Source organism: Triticum urartu, chromosome 3A (assembly GCF_056163025.1).
Source record: "Triticum urartu cultivar PI428250 chromosome 3A, HENAU_Tu73, whole genome shotgun sequence".
In the NCBI taxonomy this organism is placed as follows: Eukaryota; Viridiplantae; Streptophyta; class Magnoliopsida; order Poales; family Poaceae; genus Triticum; species Triticum urartu.
Window position 1 is genome coordinate 550,403,039 of NC_141875.1, and position 19,034 is coordinate 550,422,072.

The 19,034-nt window shown below is 47.7% G+C and overlaps 1 pseudogene; it reads right to left on the reverse strand.

The window, feature by feature from the left end:
• Positions 1 to 7,089: 7,089 nt before the first annotated feature.
• LOC125549787 (5S ribosomal RNA) lies at positions 7,090 to 7,210 on the reverse strand (annotated as a pseudogene).
• Between the last annotated feature and the right edge of the window lie 11,824 nt (positions 7,211 to 19,034).

Sequence of the window (19,034 nt, forward strand, 5' to 3'; positions counted from 1 at the left end):
GGAACTGATCTTGATAATCACTGCCAAGGTTATTGTCTCAATGTTGTCTTTCCTTCAAGACTTGTTGATTATGGCCTCACCCACTAGTTTTTTTGTTTCTTGAATAAACGGTGAGGTTGTCAGATGTGTACCGTGAATTCTTCCTTGTGTGAGAGACTTGCATGAACTTGGCAGCATACTGAATGAACTAATATCTGATTCTCGAGGCATACCTTTGACCGATTTTTGTTTCAGACCAACTGTTGCAGATCTGCCACTTGGAAAACACTGTCATATGTTGACCATTCATAATTTAATGCCTTGTACCAACGTCGTACAGAAGAAGATTGGGCAGCTTGCGTTGGAAGCCACCATGACACTGTGTTGAGGAAGACTGGATGTCTTGTGCCTGAAACCTTCAGTGGATATCTTAACGGGGTACCGTACTCCATAAGCTTCCCCCCTTAAAGACATTGCTAGGGAAGACTCGGTACCTTATGACAGAAGCTTTTAAGTATTTTATCGAGAACACTGAATATCTTGCATGGGAATCCATTCATTCCCTACCGATGCAGACTGGGAACCTTATCTTTGTACACTTCGTCAATAAATTTTGTGGGGAAGGACGGGACTGATTTTCTTGGTGAATGGAATGACATATATATATTTTTTGTCCGCCCTGCAGCTGATTATTTATATGACAAGAATTGTCTGACTATACTTACTAAATTCACCGTGCATTGGGACTGACTTCTGGGTGTCGCAATGTTTTAATTTTGACTTATGGCACATTCAATCATTGTGCATAGCCCATACCTTTGACTTGAAATGCACGGTTGATCCAATTTTGTTCTCTTTCTGACTTAATTTTTGCTGCGATAAAGTGTATCTCTGACAGGTACTTGTTACTGATAGCCTGATCAGAATACAATTTGTATCCGGACGGATGTCTGCAATACAATGCTATCGGCGGAAACCTCATTGCTTTTAACTGAATTTCTTGGTGTATATCTGTACTGCTTACGACTTCTTCTGACCCGGTGTCGGTCGAGGAATAATTTCCATAAGGGGGTAACACCGAGGATTCAAAACAAAGAAGCACGAGAAAACGATTTATTGCAACAAAGCACACAACAAACAAGCTACAAAGCTGCTCCACACAAGCACACACAAGCATGATGCTACAGCAGATGCACAAACACTACACGGAGAATTACATCCTGCGCTTGAGCAAACGCTCGCGAACTGACGAGGAAGCTAAGGGAGTAGCGAGTGGAACCGCTAACTCTGAAACTCCAGATAGACGAGGCGGAGGAGTTGGAGAAGCTGGCGGCGACTGAGGTATAGCGACACCAAGCAATCTCCTGGCTCGAATGGCGTCTCGGACTAACTCAGAAATAAGAAGACACTTGGCTGTCATGTAATGAGACATGGCGAGGATGGCCGGGTCATCTTGAGGGTTGACGGAGGGAAATTGGATCCGCCTAGGATTTTCGACGATGGTGGGATAATATTGATAAGCACAGTTCCCTTGTACCATGCTCTCTTGATGACGAAGACCAGTGACTCCTGCCATTGCGGCAAGCTGAATGGCACACTCAGGAGTAGCGCCGTAACCACCATGGAAACTGTAGGTGCGCTTACCGACAGGAATCGGGGCTGACAGATGGACATGAGCAACATATTCCTGAATTCTTCCTCCAGCAGAAAACTGGAATACTTGATAATGAGGTGGATCTCCGAGGGGATAAATACTACGCCACATGTCGCCAAGGAGGGCGGCAAAGCTAAGAGGTGCAGGAGTGGGACTGAACTCAATAGGAACAGCACCAGGAGCTAAGGGAAGGGCACTGAACTCATGGAAGTTGACCGCCATCTATGCATGAAACAGGGGTTAATGGTAACCGAAATAATACTATATGCAACAACCAAATGCAGCAAGCAAGGGCAACAACCAGACCCTATGCTAGCATTTTCTAACTTTCCAGCGGACTAGGACGCTCTACAACCAAACCTGCTGTGATACCAAGCCTGTGGCACCCCGGCTCAGAGAAAAACCGGAACGCCCCATATTCCAGCCCAGAGATTGAGGTGAAGTCTTCTGGAATACGGCACTGCTTAGTATAGAACAAACCGGCTCTTTATTACAACACGAATATGGATACAAGGGTTCCGATATTACAATGAATAACATCGGCACGGCAACACTATGCCACCCACGGTTGCTCAATACAAGCAGCATACCAACTCAAAGCAGTAGAACAACTACTGGCAGCGGAACAACGAACGGCGATGATGGACTCCAATCCGCAGGGACTCTGGCTGGAACGTTTATCCTAGCTCGCGAACACGGGAACAACACCGAACAAGCAAGAAATCCAGGCACGACCTGCAAACTGGCATGATGATACGTCTCCAACGTATCTATAATTTTTTGATTGCTCCATGCTATATTATCTTCTGTTTTGGACATTATTGGGCTTTATTATCCACTTTTATATTATTTTTGGAACTAACCTATTAACCAGAGGCCCAGCCTAGAATTGTTGTTTTTTTTGCCTATTTTAGGGTTTTGAAGAAAAGGAATACCAAACGGAGTCCAAACGGAATGAAACCTTCGGGAACGTGATTTTTGGAACGGACAAGACCCGGGATACTTGGACCCTACGTCAAGCAACCAACATGGAGGCCACGAGGTAGGGGGCGCGCCTACCCCCCCAGGCGCGCCCTCCACCCTCGTGGGCCCCCTGTTGCTCCACCGACGTACTTCTTCCTCCTATATATACCTATGTACCCCCAAACGATCAGATACAGAGCCATAACCCTAATTCCACCGCCGTAACTTTATGTATCCAAGAGATCCCATCTTGGGGCCTGTTCTGAAGCTCCGCCGGAGGGGGCATCGACCACGAAGGGCTTCTACATCAACACCATAGCCTCTCCGATGAAGTGTGAGTAGTTTACCTTAGACCTTCGGGTCCATAGTTATTAGTTAGCTGGCTTCTTCTCTCTTTTTGGATCTCAATACAAAGTTCTCCCCCTCTCTTGTGGAGATCTATTCGATGTAATCTTCTTTTGTGGTGTGTTTGTTGAGACCGATGAATTGTGGGTTTATGATCAAGTTTATCTATGAACAATATTTGAATCTTCTCCGAATTCTTTTATGTATGATTGGTTATCTTTGCAAGTCTCTTCGAATTATCAGTTTGGTTTGGCCTACTAGATTGATCTTTCTTGCAATGGGAGAAGTGCTTAGCTTTGGGTTCAATCTTGCGGTGTCCTTTCCCAGTGACAGTAGGGGCAGCAAGGCATGTATTGGATTGTTGCCATCGAGGATAACAAGATGGGGTTTTCATCATATTGCATGAGTTTATCCCTCTACATCATGTCATCTTGCTTAAGGCGTTACTCTGTTCTTATGAACTTAATACTCTAGATACATGCTGGATAGCGGTTGATGTGTGGAGTAATAGTAGTAGATGCAGGCAGGAGTCGGTCTACTTGTCTCGGCCGTGATGCCTATATACATGATCATACCTAGATATTCTCATAACTATGCTCAATTCTGTCAATTGCTCAACAGTAATTTGTTCACCCACCGTAAAATACTTATGCTCTTGAGAGAAGCCACTAGTGAAACCTATGGCCCTCGGGTCTATCTTCATCATATTAAATCTTCCAATACTTAGTTATTTTCATTGCTTTTATTTTACTTTGCATCTTTATCATAAAAATACCAAAAATATTATCTTATCATATCTATCATATCTCACTCTCGTAAGTGACCGTGTAGGGATTGACAACCCCTTATCGCGTTGGTTGCGAGGATTTATTTGTTTTGTGTAGGTGCGAGGGACTCGCGCGTAGCCTCCTACTGGATTGATACCTTGGTTTTCAAAAACTGAGGGAAATACTTACACTACTTTGCTGCACCACTCTTTCCTCTTCAAGGGAAAACCAACGCAAGTGCTCAAGAGGTAGCACATGACACGCCAGGTCAGTACATTGAATGTACTTGCAAGCTCACAATAACCAGAAGCATTCAAGACAAACAACAGCATGGCAATTACAGGTTAAGCAGGAATTATCATGAGATCATCAGGATAACATGGCATGAACAACATGAACATAATATCGCTAGAACAATATGATCATGGCATGAACATATAAATCTGATGATACTAGCATGCAACATGATGACACTACATGCACCATTTATTCTGCTCGGTTACCTCGTAACCATCACATGCATCACTTACCAGCTTCAGACATTACACGATCATCTCAGGATCAAATCAAGCTTGGTATAAACAATATTGTAGTAACCACCAAATGACCACAAGGAGCTTGATCTTTACCCACGATTCTCGCACAACATCACAAATATCCAACAACTCAGTATCCTCGATACCACGGTGATCATTCCGACGATCACAACCATGACCAACACTTGGTCTCAAAGAGTGATCCTTCCGGCGATCACAACCAACTTATCGAACCGCGGTTGTTGGGGATGTGACTATTTGTGTAAGCCATCCAGGAGGGGCCGGGTTACGCAAATAGAGGTTCATCAGAAGCCCAAGACCAAGGCATGAAGATGGCGGTTCACTAAAAGGCTTAAAGGCCCACTGGCGACTCTGAGGCCCATAAAGATAAACCGCCATGATGGTATAACTTGTACTGTAAGGTAGAAGTAACTAGTCGCCGAGCCGGACACTGTTTATGAGCCGGCCGGGACTCTGCAGGCCGCAGGGCGTCAACCCGTGTATATCAGGGGACGACCCGCCAGCGGCTTAGGGTGAGAAACAACTGATCGAGAGCCAGGCATAGCGTGTCTCGCTCCCTGGTCAACGAAACCTCAAGCAATTCCAACCCAACTAGACGTAGGCCTTCCTTCACCGTAAGGGGCTGAACTAGTATAAACCTCGCATGCCCTTGTCCCGATTAACGCCTTTAAGCTTCCTAGTTGCGATGGCTCCACGACTAAGTCCTTGCAAAAGGACATCTACCGTGACAATTCCACGACAGTTGGCTCCCACCGTGGGGCCAGCGCACGGTGGATTTGAGTTCTTGAAGGGCAGCTTCGAAGGGCTCAAGGGATACGCAGTTGGCCGGATGACCAAGAGTCGTCGCGGCAAGATCTACATCGATGACGAAGGCTGGGGCCCCGACGCTGGCTCAATTGAGTACGGGTACCGGGTCCCCTTTGGCGGAATTCACGTCTTCATTGGCCGGATTGGTGAGCCGGGCCCTGAGCCGGACAGCTGCGCCGACCTCGTCGAGACGGCTCAGCGTGCGAAACCCGCCCGAGCTCAACCCGTCGCGAAGCGTGCCTTTGTGGGTTGCATCCATAGAGGTGAACTTTCTGAAGGATCTGAAGGTGATGGTGAGCCGGTCGTCCTCTTTGACTGTGATTCGTCCGCCGGCTCAACATATTCGCTGTATCAAGTTCAAGATGGTGTGCTTGGGGGCTGTTCCGATGGCAGCACTATTCCGGACCCCTTAGAGTCGCCAAACTGGGCAGGAGTCTTCATGGCTGGTACTCAACCCGGCCAAAATTCTACGACCTCAGCAGCGATAACGTCCGGGTTAGGAGCAGCCGGGGCAGGAGGCCCTGTGCGCTCACCGGCTCAGGTACTGATGGCTCTCATGGATAAACTTACGGCCTTGTTAACTGCTACAGTCGTCCTTGCGAACCAATCTGAGCATGAGGCAGAGGTGGCACAGGTTCGCGATGAGATCGCCCGGGCCAAGGAAACCTTAGCAACTGAAGATACTAGATTAGCCACAAAGCGGGCGGCTTTGGACGTACGGGTGCAGCAACTTCAGGCAGAGGCCTTTCAGCTCACGTTGAGCTTGAACGCATCTAATGAGGTAATGAGGAGGAGACATCAGAAAACTCAATCCCGTTTACCTCAGATTTATGATCCTCGGAATCTCTTTGCTACACCCGGGGCCGGCCCAAGTAAACCGCCAGGTGCAAATCAGTTTATGACATCCGGAGCGGGAGGCCCAGTCCAGCCTCCGGTGACGGCGCCTCTTCACGGCAATACGGCACCGCCCCATTACTTACCAATACCATAGGGTCACTTCTCCAACCCCATGGAGAACTTAATCGCAGCATCAACACGTTTGGCGGCTCTCCCAGTAGATGGTGATGATCCGACAGCGGTGGAAACCCGGAGGATCAGGGAACTTGTCCAAACAGCCCTGGCTCAGCAAGAGACCTACTCCTACAGCCGAGACAGGATTCACTCAACTCCTCCGCCCTGGTTAGCTCCGCCTCGTCAAAACCGGAGCCTGAGTTATAGTAGACACATGGAGTCAGAGGCCTTGTCAAGTAGCGCTCAGCGCCGGAACCAGCCCGGCGGGTATAACCCAGTTCAGGATCAGATACGTCAGGAGGACGAGCGGGCGGCTCAGCTAGCGGCTCAGCTAGCAGCCCAAAAGGACTCACCGGCTTACCCGACGACTTTCGTTGAGGCGGGTGTTGCTACTAGAACCGGAGGAGTTCCTTGTCTGGTACCGGCTCTACGTAATGTACGTCTGCCCAAGGATTTCAAGGGACCTCAAAAGGTGCCGAATTATACGGCCGATTTACAGCCTAGGGCGTGGATTGAAAGTTACGAGATGGCCATGGAGCTGCTGGAGGTTAGTGATGAAGCGATGGCTAAATACTTCACCATGATGTTGGACGGAACGGCCTGTTCTTGGTTAAAGGGTTTGCCACCCAATTCCATTAGTTCATGGGCGGAGCTAAAGGCCCGTTTCATCCAAAACTTCATGGACACTTGCAAGCAGTCTATGTCGATTGTGGACCTGACAAATTGTAAGCAGGAGGAAGGTGAATCTACGACTCATTGGGTGCGCCGGGTCAAAGATATAATACATTCGTCTGACAAGATGGATGCCGGCTCAGCAGTTCTCATGCTGGAGAAGAATTGCCGCTTTGAGCCTCTGAGACAGAAACTGGGGCGCCTTAAGCGTGATTGCAACGATATGGGGACACTGATGGCGGCTTTAGTCAAGTATGCCGATTCTGATAGTACCAAGGATCCCGCGTCTGATGAGGAAAAGACAGGGAAGGGAAAGAAGAACGGTAATGGAAAGGGAATGCAACACGAGGACTTCCCAGGAGGTCACCCATCCTAGTACTACTCTCGCCCAAGCACGCTTAACTTCGGAGTTCTGATGGGATCCGGTGCTTTAGTAATGGAAAGGGTCAGCAGCATAACCCAGCGAGTCAAGGAGACAATAAGCGTAAGGCGGATGGTAACCCGGAATTTGTGGCCAATGCACAGGGTAACAATCAGAAGCGCAAAGGAAAGCCACCCCCTCGGTTTGGTGGGTCAGGTCCGTCTCTTGAGCAACTACTCAATGAGCCCTGCCCGAAACACGGCACCCGGGAACGACCAGCGACTCGTTTATGGAAGGATTGCGCAATCATGAAGGCTTCAAGAATTCTAATACGTTTGATGGCAATCAAGGCCCAGGCGGCGGCTCAGGAGCTGGCAGCTTTCATGGCCCGGGCGGCGGTTCAGGATCCGGTTTTCAGGGAAGCCAGGGTGGTTATAATCAACAACAGTCTGGTCAAGGAGGTCAGCAGCAACAACAGTCGGGTTATCAGAGCCATCCAAAACAGCTAAACAGTGGGCAGTATCACATGTTCACCACAAGTTTGTGTAAACGTGATCAGAAAGTTCATAGGAGGGCGGTGAATTCTGTTGAGCCGGCAGTCCCTCGTTACTTGAGGTGGTCGGAACAGCCTATTGTCTGGAGCAGGGAGGATCACCCTCCTCGGGTTGATAATCCGGGTCAACTGGCCCTGGTAGTGGCACCGCAGGTTGGTGGTTATAAATTTACTAAGGTGCTCATGGATGGAGGTAGCAGCATCAACATCCTCTATTACGAGACCTTTCCGCGCATGGGCTTAACTGACAAGAATTTAAAGACTTCCAATACCGTCTTCCATGGAGTGGTGCCTGGTAAGTCGGCGTATCCTGTGGGTAAGATTGAGCTAGAGGTGGCCTTTGGAGACGAGCATGATTCTAGGGCGGAAAAGTTAACTTTTGAAGTGGTAAAAATCAAGAGTCCATATCACGCTTTGTTCGGGCGGCCGGCTTATGCCAAGTTCTTGGCGCGGCCGTGTTATGTTTATTTACAGCTCAAGATGCCGGGTTACAAGGGTACCATCACTGTGCATGGAAGCCGAAAGGTGGCCCTGGAATGCGAAGAAGGCGATGCGGCTTATGCCGAGTCTGTATGTGCAGCAGAGGAGCTCAAATTTTATCAAGATAACGTTGACCCGGCGGATATGACCTCCCTCAAGAAGCCGACTATGGAGCATGACCGGCCATGAAGTTTAAATCGGCTGCAGAGACTAAGCTTGTTGATTTTACTCCGGGTGATTCGTCTAAGCAATTCAGCATCAGTGCCAACTTGGATCCTAAATAGGAAAGCGCGCTCATCGAGTTCATCCGTGAGAACCGGAACATCTTTGCATGGAAGCCTTCTGACATGCCGGGTGTACCGAGAGGACTCGCTGAGCACACTCTTAATATTCATCTGAAGTATAAGCCGGTCAGGCTGTTTCTGCGGCGATTCAATGAGGAACGACAAAAAGCTACAGGAGAAGAGGTCGCCCGGCTCTTGGCGGCTGGGTTCATTGTCGAAGTGTTTCACCCGGAGTGGTTGGCTAACCCGGTGCTCGTGCTCAAGAAAAACGGCACCTGGCGGATGTGTGTGGATTACACGGACTTAAATAAGGCTTGTCCGGCTGATCCTTTCGCTCTCCCCCGTATTGATCAAATCATTGATGCTACGGCGAGTTGTGCGCGTTTGAGCTTTTTGGATGCTTACTCTGGTTATCATCAGATCAAGATGACAGTTAAGGACCAGGAGAAGACGGCTTTCATCACTCCGTTTGGAGCCTTCTGCTATGTGTCTATGCCTTTTGGGCTCAAGAGTGCCCAGGCGACTTATCAACGGTGTGTACAGAATTGTCTCCACAATCAGATTGGGCTCAATGTTCATGCTTATGTGGATGACATAGTGGTGAAATCCAGAGAGGCGGAAACCTTGATATCTGATCTCAGAGAAACCTTTGACAATCTCCGGGTTTACAAAATGATGCTTAACCCGGAGAAGTGTGTATTTGGTGTGCCTGCAGGCAAGCTTTTGGGATTCTTGGTCTCAAACAGGGGCATCGAGGCTAATCCGGAGAAGATTAAGGCAATCACTTCTTTGGCTAAACCGGCATGTATCAATGATGTTCATCGACTGGCGGGTCGTGTTGCCGCTTTAAGCCGGTTCATAAGCCGGTTAGGTGAGAAGGCCCTATCGCTGTACCAACTGATGAAGAAGGCAGACACCTTTGTCTGGAGTAATGCTGCTAATGCTGCTTTTGAGGATTTGAAGAGGCAGTTATCTGAGCTGCTAGTTCTTGCAGCTCCCATTGACAAAGAGCCTTTGCTGTTATATGTGGCTGCTAATTCACGAGCCGTCAGTGTGGCAATTGTGGTAGAGCGCAAGGAGGCTGGTAAGGAACATCCGGTTCAACGGCCGGTTTATTATGTCAGTGAGGTACTCATCGAGTCAAAACAAAGATATCCTCATTGGCAGAAACTTGTTTACGGGGTGTTCATGGCAAGCCGGAAGCTGAAGCAATACTTCCAAGGTCACCCTATCACTGTGGTAAGTTCTGCCCCCTTGGGAGACATTATTCAGAACAGAGAGGCTACAGGACGAGTCGTCCAAGTGGGCCATCGAGCTCGGGCCTCATGGTCTGAAGTATGTACCACGCACTACCATGAAGTCTCAAGCTTTGGTGGATTTCATCAACGACTGGACAGAGCTACCCTCACCTGAGGAGAAGCCCGATAACACTTATTGGACTATTCATTTTGATGGGTCCAGACAGTTGGAAGGCTCGGGGGCTGGATTCGTGTTAACTTCCCCTCGAGGTGACAAATTTTGTTATGTGCTCCGGCTTATGTTTCCCTGTACTAACAATGCAGCTGAGTACGAGGCCCTACTCCATGGGCTCCGGATGGCCAAAGAGATGAACTTGAGCCGGGTAAGATGCTTGGGAGACTCAGACCTTGTGGCTCAACAGGTGTCAGGCAAGTGGGACTCTAAAGATCCCCTTATGGCGGCTTACCGTCGTGAAGTCGATGTTGTGGCTGGACATTTCAAGGGTTATGTGGTGGAACACATTGATCGAAGGAAGAATGAGGCAGCTGATGCCTTAAGCCGGCTGGGATCTCAGCGTAAGCCGGTGCTGCCTTACACCTTTCTTGATGTTTTGAATAATCCTTCTGTTAAGTTACCTACAGAGGAAGATCTGGCAATACCAGACCCGGAGGCACAGCTGGTGGCGGCTCTCCACGTTATCCCGGATTGGACAGTGCCTTATTTGGCTTACATGACCTGGGGAGAGTTGCCTGAAGATGAGACCTTGGCAAGACAAATCGCCCGGCAGTCCAAGTCCATGACAATTGTCAATGGCGAGTTACATCATTGCAGTGTCAATGGAGCGTTTCAACGTTGCGTGTCACCTATAGAGGGTCAGGAGATCCTTCGTGAGATTCATGAAGGCGATTGTGGTCATCACACCGGCTTAAAATCTCTTGTGGCCAAAGCTTTCCGTCATGGGTTTTATTGGCTGACGGCTCATGCTGATGCAGAAGACCTGGTCAGTAAATGTGACGGATGTCAGAAATTCTCACGACGAGCCCATGTGCCGGCTCAAGAATTGAGGATGATTCCAATTACTTGGCCGTTTGCAGTCTAGGGGCTTGATATGGTCGGGCCTTTCAAAAGGTCTAAGGATAAAAAGACGCACCTCTTGGTGGCGGTTGACAAGTTCACAAAGTGGGTGGAGGCGGAGCCAGTCAGTAAGTGTGATGTAGCCACGGCGGTCCAGTTTATGAAAAAGGTGATTTTTCGCTTTGGTTTTCCACACAACATCATAACTGATAATGGCACTAACCTCTCCAAAGGAGCTATGGAAGAGTTCTGTCAATGAGAGCATATCCGGCTTGACATTTCAGCTGTGGCTCATCCTCAATCCAATGGTCAAGCAGAATGAGCTAATCAAGAAATCTTGAGGGGTATCAAGCCCCGGCTCTTGGTCCCCTTGCAGCGGACGCCGGGTTGTTGGGTGGAGGAGTTACCTTCTGTACTTTGGAGCATCAATACTACACCTAACAGATCTACGGGTTACACGCCTTTCTTTATGGTGTATGGAGCAGAGGCGGTCCTGCCAAGTGACATCCGTCATGACTCCCCCCGTGTGGCGGCTTATGTTGATGAAGACAACGAAAAAGCTCGGCAAGATGCACTCGACCTGTTGGATGAAGAGCGAGACTTGGCAATAGCCCGCTCGGCGATTTACCAGCAAGACCTGCGCCGCTACCACAACCGCCGGGTTAGGTCCAGAACCTTTCAGGAAGGCGATTTAGTGCTCCGACTCATCCAGGATCAATCTGATATGCACAAGCTATCCCCTCCTTGGGAAGGACCCTTTGTGGTCAGCAAGAATCTGAACAATGGACCATACTACCTTATCGACGTTCGGGAGCACAAAGACTCACGTAAGTCGGAGGAGGAGACCCGTCGGCCGTGGAATATCGCTCATCTTCGGCCTTATTATACTTGAGCCATCGGCTCTAATGTGTATATATTTACATTATGTATATTACATAATGCAATAAAGCAGGACCTCTGTCCTTTTTTCCACTCCCAAAAAAGGTTTATGTGTTTTCTTTGTCAGGTGGTGGAGATAACTAAGGAGAAGCGGATCATATCTGAATCCGGCTTTCCTTTGGTCCGGCTTATGATCATATCTGAATCTAGTCGTGATCACTTGGGGGCTTCCTGTTCAAACATAGGTCGTATTCGAACCAAAGAGAACATAGCTGTCGATACCCACTTGATCGGCATACTGCCAAACCCACTTGGGGGCTTCTTGATCATATTTGAATCATAGCTTAACCCCTTTGGGTCTGACATGGATCGTATTCGAATCAGTGTCATTAAACAACTCTTATGGTCACTTGGGGGCTTCCTGTTCAAACATAGGTCGTATTCGAACCAAAGAGAACATAGCTGTCGATACCCACTTGATCGGCATCGCCACAGCCACTGGGGGCTAACAGATCCTATCCGAATCTTAGCTCAACCCCTTTGGAACGGTTCACTGATCGTATTCGAATCAGAAACCCTTTTGTTCATCATATTTTACAAGTATCAACATTGGATATCTTGCAACCCTCTTGAAAATACAATGGAGTACATTGCAATCCTCCAGGATTAAAATTGGTTACATCAGGTTGTTAAGTACCAGGTGAACTTTTATGTGCCAATTTTCAGGAGTTAAACTTACCCTCGGGGGTTGGCTTATATAAGTCGGAAAAGCAGCCGTAAGCATCACAGGGCAGTGCAAGACATTTCTGCAAAGGACATAACAGATTCATATAAACTACAAAGTGCATAGTAATGGCGGCTTATGCAAGTATTAAGGGCCATAAGCATGCACAAAGGCATAGCAAAACTCAAAGTATTTTCTACTCTGTTACAAGACTCCCCGAGTCTGAATGATGCGGCATTGTTTTTCTACAACGACATAAGCAGGTGGCACCTGGCAATCTACTCTTGGGGTTGACTTGAAGCCTCCGAGTTATCCTTCTCCGCCTGTCCGCCGGCTGCTTTGTCCTGGAAGGATGATGAGGCCCAGTCAATGCCACTCAAGGCCTCAAACTCAGCTTCATCATCTATTAAACCGGTTGGGTCAACTTCAGGGGCAAAGGTGTGCTTACGGATTGGAGGGATCAAGCTGACATCATCGTAATGCAGCGTGGGGATTCTCCGATTCTCCTTGTCATAACCCAGCTGATACTTGGTGAGGTCAGTGTCGTTTCCAATTTGAGTGGCCACAGGGCGTATATCCCTCACGCAGGTGGTGAAATCCTTTTCATCAAATGGAGTGACATCCTCCTTTAAACTTGGATACCCAAGAGCGATGTTGGCCGGGTCTAGCTCTGGTAACCAGGCTTTGGCCCGACTCAAAGCGGCTATTGCTCCAGCTCTTGCTTGGGCCTATCTCAACTCTTAAATCCGTTGAGGAAGTACAGCAAGCCGTTGTAACACATCTTGCAAGAGGTGGGGCACATCATTTGATAAGGCTACAACGGCCAAGGCACGTTGTGACCCGATGTACAGTTGCTCTACTAGAGTATACACCACCTTCAATTTGATCAGCATGTTTTGCTTGAGGTTTGTGCTCCTGGGGCTTGTATTGGTAAGTATAAGGTAAACCTCAGGTAACAATTGAAGGAATATTTACAATATTTAATGCTTGCTTAAGATAACTTACCAAAGATCGCTGAGACCATCCGAGATATCTGGCGTTGTAAGCCGGTCAGTTCGGCTGTTGCATTTGCCAGCGACGCCTCTGCTGTCTCGGCCCGGGTCACCAGTCCGGCCTTTTTGTCAGTCCAAATTTTCTTCTCCGACTCAAAATTTTTCTTCAGCTTCTCTTGTTCAGAGACGCTAAATTCAAATTTGGAGTTAGCCATTTGAATTTCAATCTCCTGGGCTGCCAGGCGGTTCTTCAGGTCAGCAATCTCCGATTCAAATTGACTTATGGTGGCCTGTATTGCACCGGATAGTAGTCAAGATTACGATAAATAATATTAAGTCCCAAGCACTTTGCAAGCAAAGATACTTGACACTTGGGGGCTAATGTATACCGAAGCTTTCTAAACTATTAAGCCGGTCCTGGATATTAAGTCCAAAATACTTTGCAAGCAAAGATACTTGACACTTGGGGGCTAATGTGTATCGCAAGTTAAAGGTATTGTGTTACATCTGGTTTAAATATTTTTCTTTAAGCCGGGCAAGCAGCTCTAACAATTTTTCTAAGTCTACAGCATATTTATTCATAAGCAATAGACTTGGGGGCTGGTACAATAAGTATGATTGAAAGTAAGGAAGCATAAGTCATACCTCAGATTTTTGCTGTATTTGCTTCACCATGTCAATTTCCAGGTCACGGCTGCTTTGCACCTGGTTGATATAGCCCGAGACGATCTCTCCAATACTCAAATGAGTATAGTCGGTGATATCCATCTTGGCCTTACGGCATTCTAGCAACTCCTCTTTAGCCGAGCATTTGGCAAGGACGATGGGCCTGGCCGTCTCAACGAATTGAGCCTTGAGAAATTCCACTTCTGGGTCAGCCGTTTTGACTGGGCTAGGTGCCTCCGGGTTAACAGAACCATCAAGAATATCTTCAGCAGGCGGGTCAGAAGTTGGTGCTGCAATGTCTTGAGCCGGCTCAGGCGGCGGTTGATGTGTGGAAGAGTCGGGAGCAGCTATACCCTGTTCCGGTTCAGTCACCACAGGGGTTTGGGCCGGTTTATCCTTCTTGGTTTTCTTCCTGGGCTTAACCTGCACGCTGTGGGCAAAGCAGAGAAATAAGTAAAGAAACATGAAGAAAGAAAAACATAAGGTGAATAAATTGATATTACCCAGGGGCAGTCTTAAAAGCCGGCGTGTTTGATTGCATGGACTCGCCGGATGAAGGAGAGGTATCCTGGTAATTGGAGTCAGAGGAATTGAGAGGTTAACGGATTAGACCCGCCAAAGGTAAAAAAAGGGTATAAGTTGGAGATAACCTCAGTTCGACGCTTCCGGGTTGTGTCAGGCAAGCCGGAGGATAGCTCTGCATCCTTGCTGGTCCGGGTCTGCCTCCAGTTTTCAAATTGCTGTTGCTTCAAAAGAAAGTCAGGATCTTGGTAAGCCAAAGGGTGTGAAAATCTTACTTTCCGGGTTACTCTTCGAATTTTCTGACGCGACCGAAGCTCGGAGTCGGAGGAGATTATAGTTACCTCTTCCCCGACGGGTTGGCTGTTGCCCGTGTCTTCCTGAAAGAAGGTTAATATCAGTAAGGTAGTGATAAAGGAGAAAGGGAAATTGAAAACTTACCTCTTCCTCATTATCATCAGAATCATCAAGCTGAAACAGCTCAGAAGCGCTTGGCTTCCTTTTCCTTGAAGTGGTGGGCTTGGCGGTTTTCCTTTTGGCTCTCTTGTCTGCCCTGGCTTTCTTGGCCGCCTCATGATCATACTGGATTTTCCAGAAGTTATCATTTGCCTGTAAAAGGTTATAAAGGGTTATGCGTAAGAATACAGTATAACATGATAAAAAATAACCCGACGGCTGGAAACTTACTGCAGGGGCCGGGTTCTTCTTGCAAAAAGGTAGTAAGCCGAAAGCATTACTATTCACTGTGCCCTCTTTCAACAAAGACTGGGTTGTAGCTTCCACTACGTCATCTGGTAAGTCATTAGGACTATGACGCTGAGGGTCATCTTTCTCGCCTAAATAATTACACATTAAGTCGGGGCGGCAGCTTAACGGAATTATTCTCCAAGCAACCCAGACTCGGACCAGGTCAATGCCATCTAAGCCGTTCCCTAAAAGAGCTTTAATCTTCTTGATCTTGGGGGTGAGTGGCAGACGTTCAATAGCAGTCAACTTATCCGGCAGCAGGTGAGTAGGTTCAAGGCGTAATGCACGGAAGCCGGGCAGCGGGTTTTCACCAGCCGGAGAAGTATCTTGGCAGTAGAACCATGTCTGGTTCCAGTCCTTTGGATGACTCGGCAATTCAGCATAAGGGAACAGGCAGTCTCTCCGCCTTTGAATCGATATACCACCAAGGTCCAGACTGGGCCCGTTGGCCCGCTCATTCTGCCGGTTCAAATAGGACAATTCCCTGAACAAAAGTAGGCTGGGTTCTTCTCCAAGGTAGACCTCATAGAAAACTTGGAAGTTGTAGATATTTGACACGGAATTGGGCCCGATGTCTTGAGGTCTTAAGTCAAAGAAGTGCAAAACGTCTCTAAAGAATTTTGAACCGGGAGGAGCAAATCCCCGGCTCATGTGATCGGTAAAAATGATCACCTCCCCTTCCTTGGGTTGAGGTTTCTCTTCAGACGGGTCAGGAGCACGATAAGACATGACATCCTTCTTGGGCAGATGGCCAGACTTTACAAACTCGGACAGTTTGCTTTCTGTAACAATGGATGGGACCCAGTTGTAGGTAACCGGAGGTTTAACAGCTTTGGGTGCCATTGGATAAATTGAAGCCTACAACAAGATAAAGGAAATTTTCCGGTTTATTATAACCCGGAGAATAAACATTATTGGGTTATTTAGGATGGCAGCTTAAGAAGGGGCCTAATGACATACAGGTAACTATGTGATAATGTTTAACAGCTGCAGGTATTAAAGATGATTAAGGTTTTCTTAAGTCGCTAGAGGCAAGCGGTGCTGATAGCCGGTATTATCTTAAACCGGTTACACGGACTACTATGGCTGAAACAGAGTCAACAGACACAGTTTTTGGCTAAGTGTGGAGCAAACAGGTTTCACAAATTGCAATTATTATTTTGGATCAAACGATGCTCTGGAAAGGGAAAATTTCTAGACCTAAAACAGTACAGGGAAGTTCATATACTCAAGGAGGGCTTCCAAAACAAGGAAATGAGATCTATTTTCATATAGAATAAGCACACAACATCCTCCGCAGCAGTTCTATGTGGTTTTTACGATCTGAACAAGGTATTAGAGGTAAGAACTAATGGAGGTTGCGTCGGGCGACGATGAACGTCGACGAACTCAAGACAGTACTAATGCAGATCTGAGAAAGGGGGGAAAGAGAACTCACTGATGTGGAAGAACTGTGGAGGGTTGCCGTTGTTCTCTGGTCAAAAAACAGGGTGATGCAGCGGCCTGAGTCGGTGAAGACGAGGTTTCCGACGGTGGCGGCGGCGGAGCTCGAGCGGCAGAAGAGGGAGTGCGAGGAAGAAGATGACCGGAGGAAATGAAAAAGACCTAGGTCGCGCCTATTTATAAGGAGGACCGACTGAGATGGTGCGAGAAACGAGGAGATCAAGACATCATTATCGAGCGGCCCCGACACCTCGATTTTCGGGAGGGTTAGAAAAGGCAAAGATCCGTTGAAGATATGATGAATTAAAATATAAGTTTTATTGAAGATGACGTCACGATGATTTAACCCGTAGCCAGAGGATGACGTCACGGCGGGTTACAATTTTCACGCAAGACAGAAGACTAAAGGCCAGTTCATAAGGTTTTCAAAGATTGACATGAACCGGTTCAAATCAATCTGGGGCCTAATGTTGGGGATATGACTATTTGTGTAAGCCATCCAGGAGGGGCCGGGTTACGCAAATAGAGGTTCATCAGAAGCCTAAGACCAAGGCATGAAGATGGCGGTTCACTAAAAGTCTTAAAGGCCCACAGGCGACTCTGAGGCCCGTAAAGATAAACCGACATGATGGTATAACTTGTACTGTAAGGTAGAAGTAACTAGTCGCCGAGCCGGACACTGTTTATGAGCCGGCCGGGACTCTATAGGCCGCAGGGCGTCAACCCGTGTATATAAGGGGACGACCCGCCAGCGGCTTAGGGTGAGAAACAACTGATCGAGAGCCAGGCATAGCGTGTCTCGCTCCCTGGTCATCGAAACCTCAAGCAATTCCAACCCAACTAGACGTAGGCCTTCCGTCATCGTAAGGGGCTGAACTAGTATAAACCTCGCGTGTCCTTGTCCCGATTAACCCCTTTAAGCTTCCTAGTTGCAATGGCTCCACGACTAAGTCCTTGCAAAAGGACATCTGCCGTGACAATTCCACGACAGCGGTTGTTATTAAGCACATTATTATTATTACTGTTGACTCATAGTGTGACCAACTACGAACTGGGCCCTTATCCGTGGGCGCGGCTATCGATAGATTTAATATACACTCTTCAGAGGTTAATACACTATACCCACACTACAGAACCCATGGCCTCGTACTCCCATTCGGGTGGACCAGCGACATTCCGACAAAACCGATCTACTGCCATGACACTCTCCCGGCCACTCCGACCCACTCCCAACTGGGCTAGTCCTGGGTGGCCCCGTGTCTACCAAAGTCACAACGACCACCGTCGTGGCCAAAACGTCCCTCACGGGGACCGGATCCATAACAACAACAACGGGCACACAAGGTTATGTCTTCTTACCGGGCCAGCGTACCGCACGCCCATAACCTTCCCTCGTTGGAGGCACCGGCAAGAGGCACGACAATAGACCCAGTTAGGACCTTCCCATAAAGGTAAGTGTGGTTGCACTGGTCAGTTCGATATGGTGGCACCATGACTCAGCCAACAGGTGTTCAAGTTCAATTTAATCCGGTTAAACTTGAATGCAATATGCTGAGCCATGATAAAATACATAATGCAATTACGATGCATGAGCATGATATCAACATCATCATGAGAGAACCACATAACTATCCACCATATCAACAATGAATCATATCCAACTAAGCATGGCATACTGCCTAGCATGAACATCATAAGTACATACTTCTCTGAAACATAGCATGACCACTAGCATCAATAATAAATATCATGCAAGAACATATCAACAATGCCATCATCCAAGCATTTAACCAACTGGATGCAATGGAACATGCATAGCAACGGTACTCAGGACAGACGGTGGTCATGTACCGAAGACCATTACCAACATCAACATGTACTACTAGCAAGCATAAGCATATGAAAAGGATAGTAGCAACTAGCAGGGCATGACAACCAGGTGCATAACAACATAGCAAGAAAGTAAGCACTAATCCGGAAGCATTACCGAAACAACGATAACCATAGTTTAAACAAGTAAACATTTAACAAATATTCAAGTTAAAAACCATGGCTACTGCATGATTATCATGCAAGTGGGTATTGTGGCTTGCCTGGGGGCGACGGAGACTCTGGGAAGAAGTGCGGTGAAGCCGCAGAACAAAACGTCAGACGATTCTTTCTCGGAGGGGGCTGATTAGAGGCAAGGGAAAAACGGTCATTTTCACTAGGAGAACACCTAGTGAAAATTATTACCAAAAGATAGAGCTCGACGAGACAAAGAAGTGAGTGTTGGTTTCACCTCAATCGGAGTTACGGTTGAAAAGTTGTGAAGTGTT